We start from the raw sequence: 13,552 nt of genomic DNA, 5'->3' as shown, positions 1-13,552 counted from the left end.
ATATATGAAATGCCATTAACTGGCTTTGACATATTCCAAAATTTGCATTTACATTCAGAATATCCATATTGTCAATGCATATTAGTTGGACTTACGTTTAAAATTGAAAATACGTTTAAAATTGAAAATAAGCCATTTTCCAATCAATTACTTTAAAGCAACAGTGGACTCATTTTCCCAGCATAAAAAACACAAAGATCATAATCAATAGAGTGTTAACTAGCAAACAGATTTACACAAAGTTTTTGAGGCTGGAATAATATAGGGTATTGTAGTAGAAATTGTACAGGTCTATCTATTATGCGATGGTAATATATATCTTTTCGATATTTGGAAAGATAGAATGGACAATAGGGACAACGATTCACTGAAAACATCATAATTAGAGATAAATTATCAGCATCGATGATTTTTTTCGGCCGTTTCCAAATTTCATAAAACATCCCTTTTACTACAAAATTTTGATAAAAATGTGAATATTTGAACCATATTTGGAAAAGTGTGATGACCTTCTTATACAAATGCTATCTATCTCTTACAATTCTAATGTATTTTTGTCGTTTAAGTACATGTTTAGCAATGTATACATGTTTAAATATCACAAATGATTAATTTGATGAAAACGTATGCCATCACAGCTAATATCATAATTAGCGATGGTAATATTGCTGGTATGACAAAACAGAACTTTTTTTTCGCTCACAATTTTGTCAGTGAAGATGATTTTTTGTTCAGATGAAAATGATGTTAAGTTATAAAAGGAGGTTGATTCCTTGCATTGTTGTTGTATGCAAGACTTATTTTAATCAAGTACACCTTTGATAACTGATCAAGTCTTACAGGTAACTTTCGAAAACGCTGGAATCGTTTTAAGAAACCAATTCAAACAAGCAGTCTTTTCACTACGCATTGCACCATATATTATATCAACCGTCGAAGATTCGCATATTGTTATGGCGCACACTTTTTTTGTGTATTATATGTAAGTACAGTGAAAATGTAATAATTTTCCGTTAATAATTTCCATGAATATTTCACTCGCATGATAGTATATACCGATATTTTATAGATATTCTGTTATACCTATGAAAGCTATAATATTAAACGGGAAATCACTATATATCATCAACAAATTAAATGGTTTGCAATACTTGACCCTAAGTTTTTTCATCAGAAATTGCCAAGCTTTATAATCAGACATATCCCAGGGACCAAAATAATGAATCTCAATTTTATTTATAATTTTAATATTGTAGAGATAGGGGGCCAGTCTAGATGTGGTCCCATTTTCCCCAATTTTCATTTGCAGAGTCATGGTCAAGTACAGGTATTTTGAGATATTGACATAAGGTTTCTATTTTCAGAAACACTGATCTGGTAGAATTTAAAACATTGACATCAGTCTTAGGCGTAGGTCAATGTTTGATTAAACCAGATTAGTATAACAATACATATTGTATACTGACCTCAATAAAGGTCCATAATTGATAATTATCGCAATGTTTAAAAACTGCATTCTGGCGTCATTCATCCTTTCATGCTTCCGGTGCTATACTAAAATTATATATGCTGCATTTCTGCAAGCTAGGCCTGATACAATTGTGTACTGTTATGAAATAAGTCAACATGATGGAAAACCAGGGGATTGGTGTTGTTTTAGTAGGCGAAAAAGGTTCGATCGTCTGGTTTTGACCGTTTAAATCAATTGGTTTGGAAACAGATATTTGATGGATGCGGTGTGAAAGTGAAAAATAGCATGCGTGCTTTAACTATAAATTGAGAACTCAAACCAATACAAATCATAGAATATGACAAAGATACATTGTAACAAGCACGTGATTTATGGGAATCTGACTGCGTCACCATCAAACAAATCTGGTAAACTGATTCTGTGTTATTGTCTAAACAAGCGCAAATTACGTAATTTTAAATTCCCCTTTTCCCTGTCGGTAATATTTCATTTCATCTGAATGTAAGGTATAAATCAGATCTCACTTCTTTTTCTTGTTATTTTGCTAGATATGTAAAGCCGAGTATTGATAGTGGACGTAACTTGATGGTAGTTGTACAAATTATTTTTATTGATCCAATACATTAGAGAAAGTCTAATATGTTGAGAAATGATATTACTCTGGATTTCTTAATAAAAGAATCAAAATAATAATCGTATCTGTTGATTTTGTTTCATACGATCCTTGTTATTTAACTGTGGAGGAATATTGAATAACAAACTCTGCTGATCAATCTAATTTGATGGGAGACAGAATCCGGAAACGAACTATCGGAACGTGAGATGTGACGGGGAAGCATGGGGTTGATTGGGAAACCGGAGAAACATCAATTTATTTTCCTATCTAGATACAGAGTCTCATCAGTATTATTGTCTTGAATCACAAACGCTTGTCTAGACAACATGTCATTTTTACTATATGAAGCTATTTCTACAAAAACAAAAATACACGACAAATATACATATTTGTTCCGCTGAACACTATACAAATAAGGATGCCGACTAGTAAAAAACATTGTTTTCAATAAAACAATAGAAAACTATTGACAAAACAATTCCTTGCATGCAGAAAAAAAAACAGGGATAAAAAGACAATGATTTAAATAGAAGTGTCACGCGCTTTCGTGCTATAGTTGAGCTAAAACAGTTCAAATATTGCATTTGGTATCTAAACTTGAAATATGTACAACCTAATTCATCAACGACCTAAAATATAAAAAAATGTTACCTTAGCAAAATACCTTATGAAATATCATTGCACAGGTAAAGTAAACCCATATAAAGTTGCAAAGAAGCATATTATGGTTTCTCTCGTGATCAGAACGAATGAACGGATAGCAAAAAGACTATGTTTCGGTTACGTCACAGTGTGCAAAATATTCGTAAATCATCGCTTAAAAGTAATTGGACTTCAACTTGTATATCATATAAGGAAACAACAAAGCTTTGTAAATCTCATTAATGTTTTTGGTGTAATTTAATGAGAGAGAGTGTCTCTATCAAAACATAGATCACAAATCATCCAGCAGAACATGACAGAATGCGTTAGTCTGCACCTGCTACTGATCAATAATGCATTTCATTATACGTATAAAGAATCTAATTGCAATTCTGTTTGTTTTGGCACTCCCGGATAACTAATTATGATATAAAGGCAAATTTATCATCAAATCTTTTACCACACACAAAACATGTACAAAAATATGCATCTAATAACAATACAATTATAATGTATTATACTGACAAAAATGATCCTAAATTATCCCATCATCCTGTGGCACGTCATATCATCTGACAGTGTAGGTCATTGAAGCTGCTCCGTGAATATAAATAGTATCAATGGAAAATCAATGACACAGGGTTCAAAATAAATAAACATATTCGTCGTCGATGACATCGACGACAATGTCCCATAAAAGAATATTCAGTTAATACACAATATGTATTCATGCATTCAACAAAAGATGTCTACACGGGAATTCCAGTTGACTCTGCTATGACAGCTTATCCATGATAATTTTAGAGAAAAAACATATTCTGCATATCAACTCAAAGACGAAAACACAATGATACAGAATTATTATCAACACTGCAATTTTGGAGGAAACATAATCGAAGAAACTTTCAAAATATAGTAGCAAAGACTTTTTTCAAGAGAGGGAATTGAAAGAGGTTTCAGGTACAGGTGTTCCGGTTTGAAATGTTCTGCTTTACTAACGGTTCGTTTACCGCAATGTTTAAGTAAATTAATGTTTCATATGAATCGAAACGACAGGGACAATAATGAAAATCAGACAAGGCAAATATCTTTTTGTGTGGTTTTTTTTTATTTATTTTACGACCCTTTACAAGTTGGAGTTTTACTGGTTCAAACATCACTAGAAAAATTACTCTTTAACAAATATGAATGCATCAATATTATTGAATTTGTTAAAACTTATATAATTTTCTATTTAATTGGCTGAAGAATAATGATATGGTACATGTAGCATCAACCTACATCTCATGACATATGTGGTGGAAAATTTGTCGCCAATATTTGATATCTATCGGAAGAATCTTGGAAATTCGGAGAGTAAGGTATTCATGAAGATTCTTATAGAAATCGACACTTTGCTAGAGACAATATAACAAGGCTTTTACTTTCTACTGATATACGCATATGACTCTTAAGAGTTAATGTATTTACGTGGATTTAGTGAAAGACAAATAATTTAATATTACATCAGAACTATAAGGAATATATAATTAATTGAACGAGTGTAAGATATTGCGTTTAAAAGATATATCCCTATACGTACAATTTGTCTCAGTAACTTTTAACATAAGTATATCTCGGTTTAAATGCTACAGGAACTCCAGATAATCTAAGCAGAACCCGCGCCTTAATTCATTGGTAAGGTGTACTTTTCTGAGCTTTCCAGCCAGCCGACGATAATTATTTTCCCCCATTTAATTTCTGTAAGAGAATTGACCAAACCACTGTCACTTGACAGGAAGATCTGTCAAGCCGGCTTCTCGTGCCAGTCACGCAAAGGTCGTGTCCGCTGCGACAGGCAAAGTAGGGTCTCTTGGACCTCTGTCTTGTGTAGTGGTCATCTACAGCTTCATGTCCCTAATGGTCGAAGATTTTAATGGTACCGCACCTTTAACATTCTACCTAATTAGTCATTGCATTGCATTATATATGAAGTCATATTCATTAACGTTTCATTTCCATATATTTGGCTTTTGTCTTGGTCATCTTTCCCATTAGTATTTCTTGCACGATTCACATTTCAAAGTACGTTAAATGCCCATATTGATATAGAACAAGGATCTTAAAAACGATTTAATCTTAATGCGTTTAATTAGATATAAATAAAATCCATCAGCTCAATACTCACGATATGAATATCTAACAAACATTACCTGACGCATGGTGTCTTCCCTTTTTGCATATATGCATTACCTCTTTACCAAACCCCCATCCACCACTATAACGTAAAGATACCAAAGGGATGTGAACTTAAAAATCAAAATTTGAGGAACATATAAAAAAAATATGGATATAAGGACATATAACTGACAATTTCCAATGCAAGGACATGAACATGCTTGTTTCCAGGTAAAGTATGAAAATATCGCCGGTTTAATTGTCTATTTCACGTGTCATCAAGCTGATGTAGCCTCCAGCAGTTCCTTACTGGTCAATAAGTAATTTGTTACATCTCGATAAATTGCTACACTCGCCAATTACTCAAGATGTTGAGACGGCGGAGAGGTGAAACCCATGTGAAGTGTGATGTGGTCGGCGCATGTTTACATTGACCTCAAATGGTTCAGAAGCCACATGTATCACTGCGCGACCACAAATCATTTCCCCACCAATCACAGCACGCAGACGTGTGTCCATCCGGGGGTGAAACACTTGATTTATGGTCGGTCAATTACCGAAACGTTGATCGAACATTGGCGGACGGCACGTAAACACGAATTTCTGCTCAATCAGTGATGTATATGGATGCGACGCCGACTTCTGCTATAGGGTTGATACACATTGGGTTATTGTAGATTTAACGGGACTTTGTGTCTGAAAATGCATACAACTGACATTTTCTTGTATACGCTGCTTAATTAAGTATATTAAATAAAATGTCTTCGTTTACCTAGTTATTTGTCATAGAGCCAAACACCACATCTCGCGAAACAGTTCATAATGACGTCACTTTAAGTTATTGGTGTAAAATCGGTCCGAAACGAATAAGAATCAATATGCGTTGTTTACTGTTCAGAATAGGTCGATTTCAAGATGACATATATCAATGACGAGTATTTCATATCATTTATCAGAGAGAACATCACTTTATAACGACAAAAATTATTGTAATACTACACACCATATAAGGAGTAGAACTAGTCAGCTATACAGGATCATTAAGCCTCTTGTTATTTCTGGTTACATGGTTTGCGTAATCAACCTTAATTTTCTTTCTGCATTCTTACTTTTGCTGAATCGCCAATTGAGGTATGCATCAATTATCTACCATTTATAATAACTTGTGTTCAAAGGAGTCAGTTTTAACATAAATCGTCATTAAAAATATCTTGAAATACTACATACAGAGAAAGTAGCTCTAACGGCAACAAAGATATCTAACAACTCAGACATAATGTTTGTACCGTTAATAACTTTGATAATGATTGCAAAATTCTACATGAGATGATTTTGTGGACATTAGTTATATCATAATTTTCCTCAATGTGAATTTCTCACGCTTAAGCCTGCATGCCATGACCTTTAAATAAATTGGATATAAGGGCCGGTTGGCCCGATATCATCATATTGTATTGAGATAGTATGCTACCTTGTTCTGAAAATGACATTTCGGTGTGATGACACTGTAAAAGCGATGCCACAAAATAACCAGAGTTGCAGGAGCCAATGTTATTTTTAACTTGTAGTCACATTTGTTGAGAGTCTTTGAATAACCAAGCAATGTCTTTTATCTAGCAATATATATATATATGTACAGTATATATAATCAGCATTTTAGTAGAGTGGTTCCTTCGGTGGTAGCCAAATAGATAATCTATATATGCCTAATTCTGTTAAGTCAATGGTGTACTTTTGTAAAACAGTTTGAGGAGTTCATTTATTGCGTAGACTCGTAAGGAGATGATCTACCGGAATAAGCAAATCCTATCAACATAGTAGGCCCAGTGGTTAATAAAAAGGATTTTCTTCGTTTGCGGAATTGAACACAGTAAAGATGGTTATTCCAAATCTCAATGGTTATATACCTGTACCGGGCGATAAATACAAAAAGCCAATTAAATAAAGCCATTTACAGCTGTCTATTTCGCCAGGGTTCTTCGCGTCAAATGGACTTTGTAAAGTTTCTTCTACATCCCTTTGTGTTCAGAGCAGCGTGATCAGATGAACTCGTGTAAAGGTCTTCTTCTTCAACAGACAAGGTCATAGCCCAATGTCTTTTACACAGCCGCCAAACAGTATTGCTCCTAATCAACTAATGGCTTGGCGATCGCATAGCTTAGTTCTTCTAATGTCCTGGAATTGATCCATGAAAGAGGAGATAGAATCAAACAAAATATCTTCATTCATCCTAAGACGCAATAATGTTCTCTCGTTTGGTGGGGTAAGTCGTCTCCATCGTCTACATCCATGTCATAAAATACATATATATGGAACATTTCGAGTAAACAAAATCTTCGTTGTACATCTTAGTCTCCTGAATGTTGTTATGAAGACATATCAACAATTTTATATTCAAACAAAGGAATGTCCCTTTAAGCTTTGTACAAAGGTGAGTGAATAACAGCGCCTGAACAGTATGGTCATTTAGAAAGCAAACCTATACATCTGTAATATAGGCTATGTAAGGTACAAAAAGAAAAGAAAATATTTTTCACAAATGTATATTCTATGAAAACGAATACCTTGGGTGTCATCTGAATACAATGGCTTATATTATCATATAAGCATATCGATTACTTATAGCCATATCAACTCAGCAATGAAATTTAATGACGGTGCATTTTTATTGAAACCACTGTAAAGGCCACGTTTCACTGAATAAATCAACACTGGAAAAGGTCAATTGTGGTAAGTGTAGATCAATCTGATTTTTATTCTTATTTTTATTCTTATTTTTTGAGGGGGAGGGGGAGTGGGGCAGATTTTTTTTTTTTTTTTTGGGGGGGGGGGGGGGGGGTTGTCTCGCTTTCGGAGCATTCTCCGTCATGATACAAGTTAAGTCTCTTAGTCGCGATATACTAAATTGATATACTCTTAAATTTCTCGAATACCTTATTTCTCGAACTTAACTCTTCAGACAAATTTGCGATTATACGTTTTGCGAACACTGACCTAGGAATGATTTTCAATTCGCAAATGATTGGTTGCTAGAGTCGTGGACTCTGCGAGACCCCTATATCGGTAAGCCATAGCTTGATCGCCATCTCAATGTGTGTGTTTCGTACAAATAACCGCGAAGGTTTTAAATACGCGATTGGTTATCCTCGCGTATGAACACGAAAATAAATCCCACTCGAAACATAAGTGATTTACAATATCTGAACACAGTTCAACAATATTATGGTTTATTTTTGTGCCAGTAAGTGTTTTTTCGAACTAATACAACCGTTAGTGTGTACTATTGTTGTGAAAAGCGTTAGTTGTAAATGGGGGAAATATCTTACAAAGTGGTATCATAATATATTTTTCGGTGTGGTCATGCAGTATTTAATATAATGATAATAGTGTTAAAATTTCTGGAGAAAGTATTTCAATAAACAATTAATCATATCATAGTATCTTTATTTATTGATACATATGATTGTTGGTACTGCTTGAAACTGCGCTTCGTATAAATAGCACATTTCCATCCAGAGCGCACGTATCCAGAGGCGTCAATGACCACATTTTCTAAGAACTGAAACATATATCAAAAGAAAATAGAAGTGAGACAACACTAACTATGCATTTTTGTAAAGACGTCAATAGATCAACAACGTTCATAAGTTTTCATCGTTCCGCTGGGATAAATTCTACACTCATAAATCCTAAGAGCTTTGTAGTGCCTACTCCAGCGGAAGAATATCAAGATTGGATGCAAGAAGAAAGTACTCATGCGGAGTAATATTAGACGGCCAATTTACCGCAATAATTGAAACGAACACAACGAGTAAACATTGTAAATTAAATTTCGTTAGCTACCATAATAAATCATCGCTAGACTCCAAACGATTGAGCAGAAGTTATTCAAATTATGTTGTCGCTATTCTGTAGGTATATCTGTCTGCGCACTTGTTACTTAATATGATTGCTTTTCTAGTCAGTGATTAACTTGGATCTCATTTTATGACAACGCGACAACGGTAAGATGTCGTTTAAACAATATTGCCTCCGTGCCTTCCTTTATCGTGTTCGTACCGGTTGTACCATATAGGTACGGTATTATATAACGGAATGCAATTGAATCTAACGTGAGTTTCCCAAGATGGCTGCGTCGCTCCAAACATAAAAACCGATTATTTTTTTTATTTATTTTTTTACAACTAACGGATGCAAAATCAATACCTGAATAGTTCCCTCAAACATTGACATTATATAATTTAAACAATTTCATCGCAAAAGTCCCGGTATCGTTTTCAACAAAACGTAATTTTGCACGACAAATCAAAAATCACATTTCCGTCATCTTGGACCAAGAGGCACGTTTGCAAAATTAAATACGATCCACAAGAACAGGTTCGATTCTAATGGTACAGCACGTTCCATTACGAGTACAGATGATCCGTACCGGTACAACTGGTACAAACCCGATAAAGGAACGCAGCATCGTACCTGTCTTATTTAGTCATACGTATGCAAGCAATAACAATAGTATTAAAATTATAAGAGAAATTGGTTTAATGTCAATAGTCAAGATTTTATTCTGGTGGTCAGCGAAGACGCTAAAGCCAGACCAGATCGAACAGCCATTACATAGTTAGGGGAATGTATTATCCAAGATGTCTGTATCATGCTGATGACGTAATACAGCAAATTGTTTTAGTAATAGAAAACAACAATAGAAAACAACAATGGAAAACAGCAATGTAAAACGACAATGGAAAACAATACATTAGTACAAGAAACAGAAGAAAATCTCGCACTTTGTAAGGAAATACTGCACGCTAAGATTGCTATTACATATTAGTAATGTGATACTACAGGTTTATATTTTCTTGTAATTTGTTTTATCTAAACAAACATAATTTATACCATCCCGATCCTAAAAGAAGGATGTAGGGAAATACAATTCTGGACAAACAAACAGATAAACAAGCAACTACGATATATTACGAGACATGCGTAGAATTGTACGATAACATTACGAAAAAAAATGAATTAAATATGTATATACATGTACTATCGACATTTTTTTTATATCAGCGACTATCAACGATAAAAAAACACAGATAATACTTTGTAGCTGTACATGTACCTAATATATATCAACGCAGGTACTTTGACCTCCGTATTGAACATTTTCAATAGGACGGTGTTCCGCAAAATTAAATTCTCGCAAACAAGTCCCGAACAGAAAGCCTAAAAATGTCAACCCTGCGAAAGTTGAATATTGGTATACATACAGTATTGGATGGCCACTGAAATAGTTTGTAATTACATTTTGTACATAGCATACTCTGTCACGTACTTATGATGCAGGGAATTTGGGTCAGGTTACAAAGTACAATGATAGCAATTTGGTAAAGAAGGGATGTTCAGTACTCTACACAAATAGTGATTAAGACTGTGATTGAAAATTACACGTGATGGGAAATCGCTGGCGCATTTTTGAAAGAATCTCCGGATTTTCTGGTTAGTTATTGGGGACACAAGTCTCTACAGCCTACTCTATGAAGAAGTATATGTCTATGTATTTGTATCCGTAGATAATGCATATATGAGACAATTTCTGTCTTTCCAACCTTTGGAGTACAACCAAGTTGGATGCAGCATATATAAATGTTCGTTTTGGATGCTCATTATATTGCGTATTGGTAAATGCAAAGATGTGCTAATCTCTATCAGGCTGATATTGATTCGGGGTGATTTAGTGAGTAAAACTAAAAATAAAGGCAGTTCTCAGTATTGCCCTTCAGATATTATGACGGAATCGCTAAAAGTGTTTCTTTTCCCTATTTCATTATTAAATTTGTACGTTCTCGAAAATGAATGGAACCAAACTAATTAATTAAGTAGGCCAGATCAAACATTCTAGAATGTTCCGACAAATGGAAAACACTGAATAATTCTAATCAAGGCGAGGAACGCCATGGGTTGTCGGGTAGCTGAGTGGTAACACACTTGCCTTTTTCCTAGACGACTGGGGTTTTATTCCCCGATCGGACATTAAAAGGTATGTGGTCACGTGATTTTTTTTTTTTTTTTTTTTTTGATACACCGATTTCCTCCTACAGTAAGCGCGCTTCTATATGGGCAAACAAGAATTATTTGAAGTTTCTAAAGGTTTTTTTTGTAATTACTGTAAAATCAATATAGTTCACGAAGGTTATGGTTACCTGTACCTTACCGAAACAAACCAAAGTCTATAAAATTAGCAACACTGCTCTCTGCCAGGCTGTCGGCTTTCAGGTTGCAGTTGGGACTGGTTAACACGGTATCATTACAATGTGACAGTGGGTTCCATGACCAAGTGTAATATTTCAATGTGATGACACTATAAAAACTTCCGTTAGTGTCAGCATCATTTACTAGTGTGATGAAAACGTCATCGCACCAACTAGAGTTGGTTCCGGTTTAATTTTTTTTATCGTCCTATCAACAAGTAATAAGATCAATTAAGGACGGCCTCCCGTGCGTGCGATATGCATGCGTATGGTGAGTGCGTATGTGTGTTTTGGGAGGCTGTGTGTTGGTGTTAAGTCTCCTTGTAATAGTCCAGGCCTTTTCCCGATTTATAGTGCTACCTCACTGAAGCATACTGTCGAAGATACCCAGCAGGATACTCCACCTGGTCACATTATACTGATAACGGGCAAACCAGTCGTCCCACTTCCAAAATGCTCAGCGCTAGGCAGGCGCAGCAACTATCATTATTTTCAAGACACTGGGATGTCTCGGCAAGGGAAAAGAACCCAAAGCCTTACTCACAGGGGCGAAGGCTCAACTAAAGGCTAAAAGTGAGGCACTGTCAAGGGAGACATTATGCAGAAGAAATTGTTGGTAAAGAAGAGAAAAGGTAAGATCCTAAATTCAGTCGCCTCTAACGATCATGCAATGCGGACAGCAGGCACAATTCTAACGCCTTTCCTGCAGGGTGGACTAACTAGATTCATACGAGGAAAAGTGTCTGGTTGGGACACTAACACAAGAAAACCTCATGCAGGGTAGACAGGATCGAGAAGAAAAAAATGTCTTCAGGTGTTTCGATATGGCTAGCTTGTCGAAATCACAGAAGAAATCCTATCCGGCAGAAGGTCCCACTTTACCTATTTCCTCCCATGATAAGATTCAGCAGCTGGATTGTACAAAAGACACATAGAATATCAGCACCATTCAATATAAGTAAAGATATAACTGTGCCAAAAATAAACTAAAATGCGCCATAAAAATTGTCTTTCCTTCCAGGCCTCGTCGGTGATCCTGGGGACTTAAAGGGTTGACAACTAGGAGGCTGTTACATTGAATGAGAGAATTTAGAATCGCTACGGGGTTGCAGGTTAATCTAAATCTATGTTGAGGTAAGACAAATACATCTCAGTCCTCGGTAGAAGAGGTTTGACTATCAGGCCCCGATATTAAAGAATGTACCTCTTACGTTAAGATGTCTGCCATTCAACAGCGCAGTCTAGGATTTGACAGCTCTGCAGAAGTACAGCTAACACTTGAAACAAACAGATCCCTTTAACGCATAGCGTTCGAGTGCAGAAAAGCCTTTCAGTGTCACTTTAAACTGACATTGATACCGGCTTTGCTTTCCGGTCGTTCTAAATTCCTCTACTCGTTATGAAAGCGATAAGAGTACAAAGGTCGCTAAAAATGGACATTTTATCAATTACTGCTTACTTACAGGAGATAGACAATATAGGTGGATTTTTTTCAGACACCCATGTTTATCGTGACCTAATGGTCACGTTTTAATTCATTAAAAAATTACATAATATTCACATGTATTTAAAGTATTTTGAAATGCAACATTGAAAACTATTTAATGTATGGCAAATACACAAAGTTATTAAATAGTTGGTCTTTTACACCTAACACTCCAGACTCAGATATCTTAGTCGGTTAAAGCGCCGGCTACTTAACTTCATGTGAAGATCTGATGTGCTTTTATCAACGCTCCCTGCTTGTTTCGGTTTGTGTTTCCCGAGAAGCTGAGAAACATTCCGGTCTGTGCTGTCATAGTTGTGTCCATAGGCAAGACACTATACACACTAATTGCTCTGGTTCGCATGCGATCGGCTCCTGCTTGTTGTTCAGTGAAGAAGTCACTAACTATTACAAGAAGAACCCGCCAAAAAATGACCCTGGCTGTTCTCGAGGCAATAAACCCAGCAAACAAATGACATGTCCTAGACGTACGAAACAACTAACTGTATGTAACTCTCAGTTTTTTTTTAGAAAGATGCTAATATCCTGTAGTTCTCTTTATCATATAAGTACATACGCCCTCAAAGAGAGCTGTCGATTGGCTATACGTATGTAGTACTCGTGTTGTCGTTACCCCGGTTCTTATCTTGAAGACGTTACATTCCCTGGATTTGACCTAGATTTATATGAAGCAGAAGACAGATGTCCTTAGGAATAATAGAATATTTCCCTACCTTGGGGCTGTGACAAAGAAATCTCAACCCGTGGGGAATTCATGAATGTCCAACCTTTGTTTGTCACACTCCCCAGGTAGAGAACGATTATTTTTCTTTGAATAATTACATGTCCCATCGGTGATCAATGTTTGTTTGTAAACTTACGTACCAATATCATTACTCAAGAAAACATGGTCTAAAATTAATTCATAACATTTA

The sequence above is a fragment of the Pecten maximus genome, chromosome 6, assembly GCF_902652985.1.
Source record: "Pecten maximus chromosome 6, xPecMax1.1, whole genome shotgun sequence".
Classification (NCBI taxonomy): Eukaryota; Metazoa; Mollusca; class Bivalvia; order Pectinida; family Pectinidae; genus Pecten; species Pecten maximus.
Note: the sequence above shows the minus strand (reverse complement) of the source record.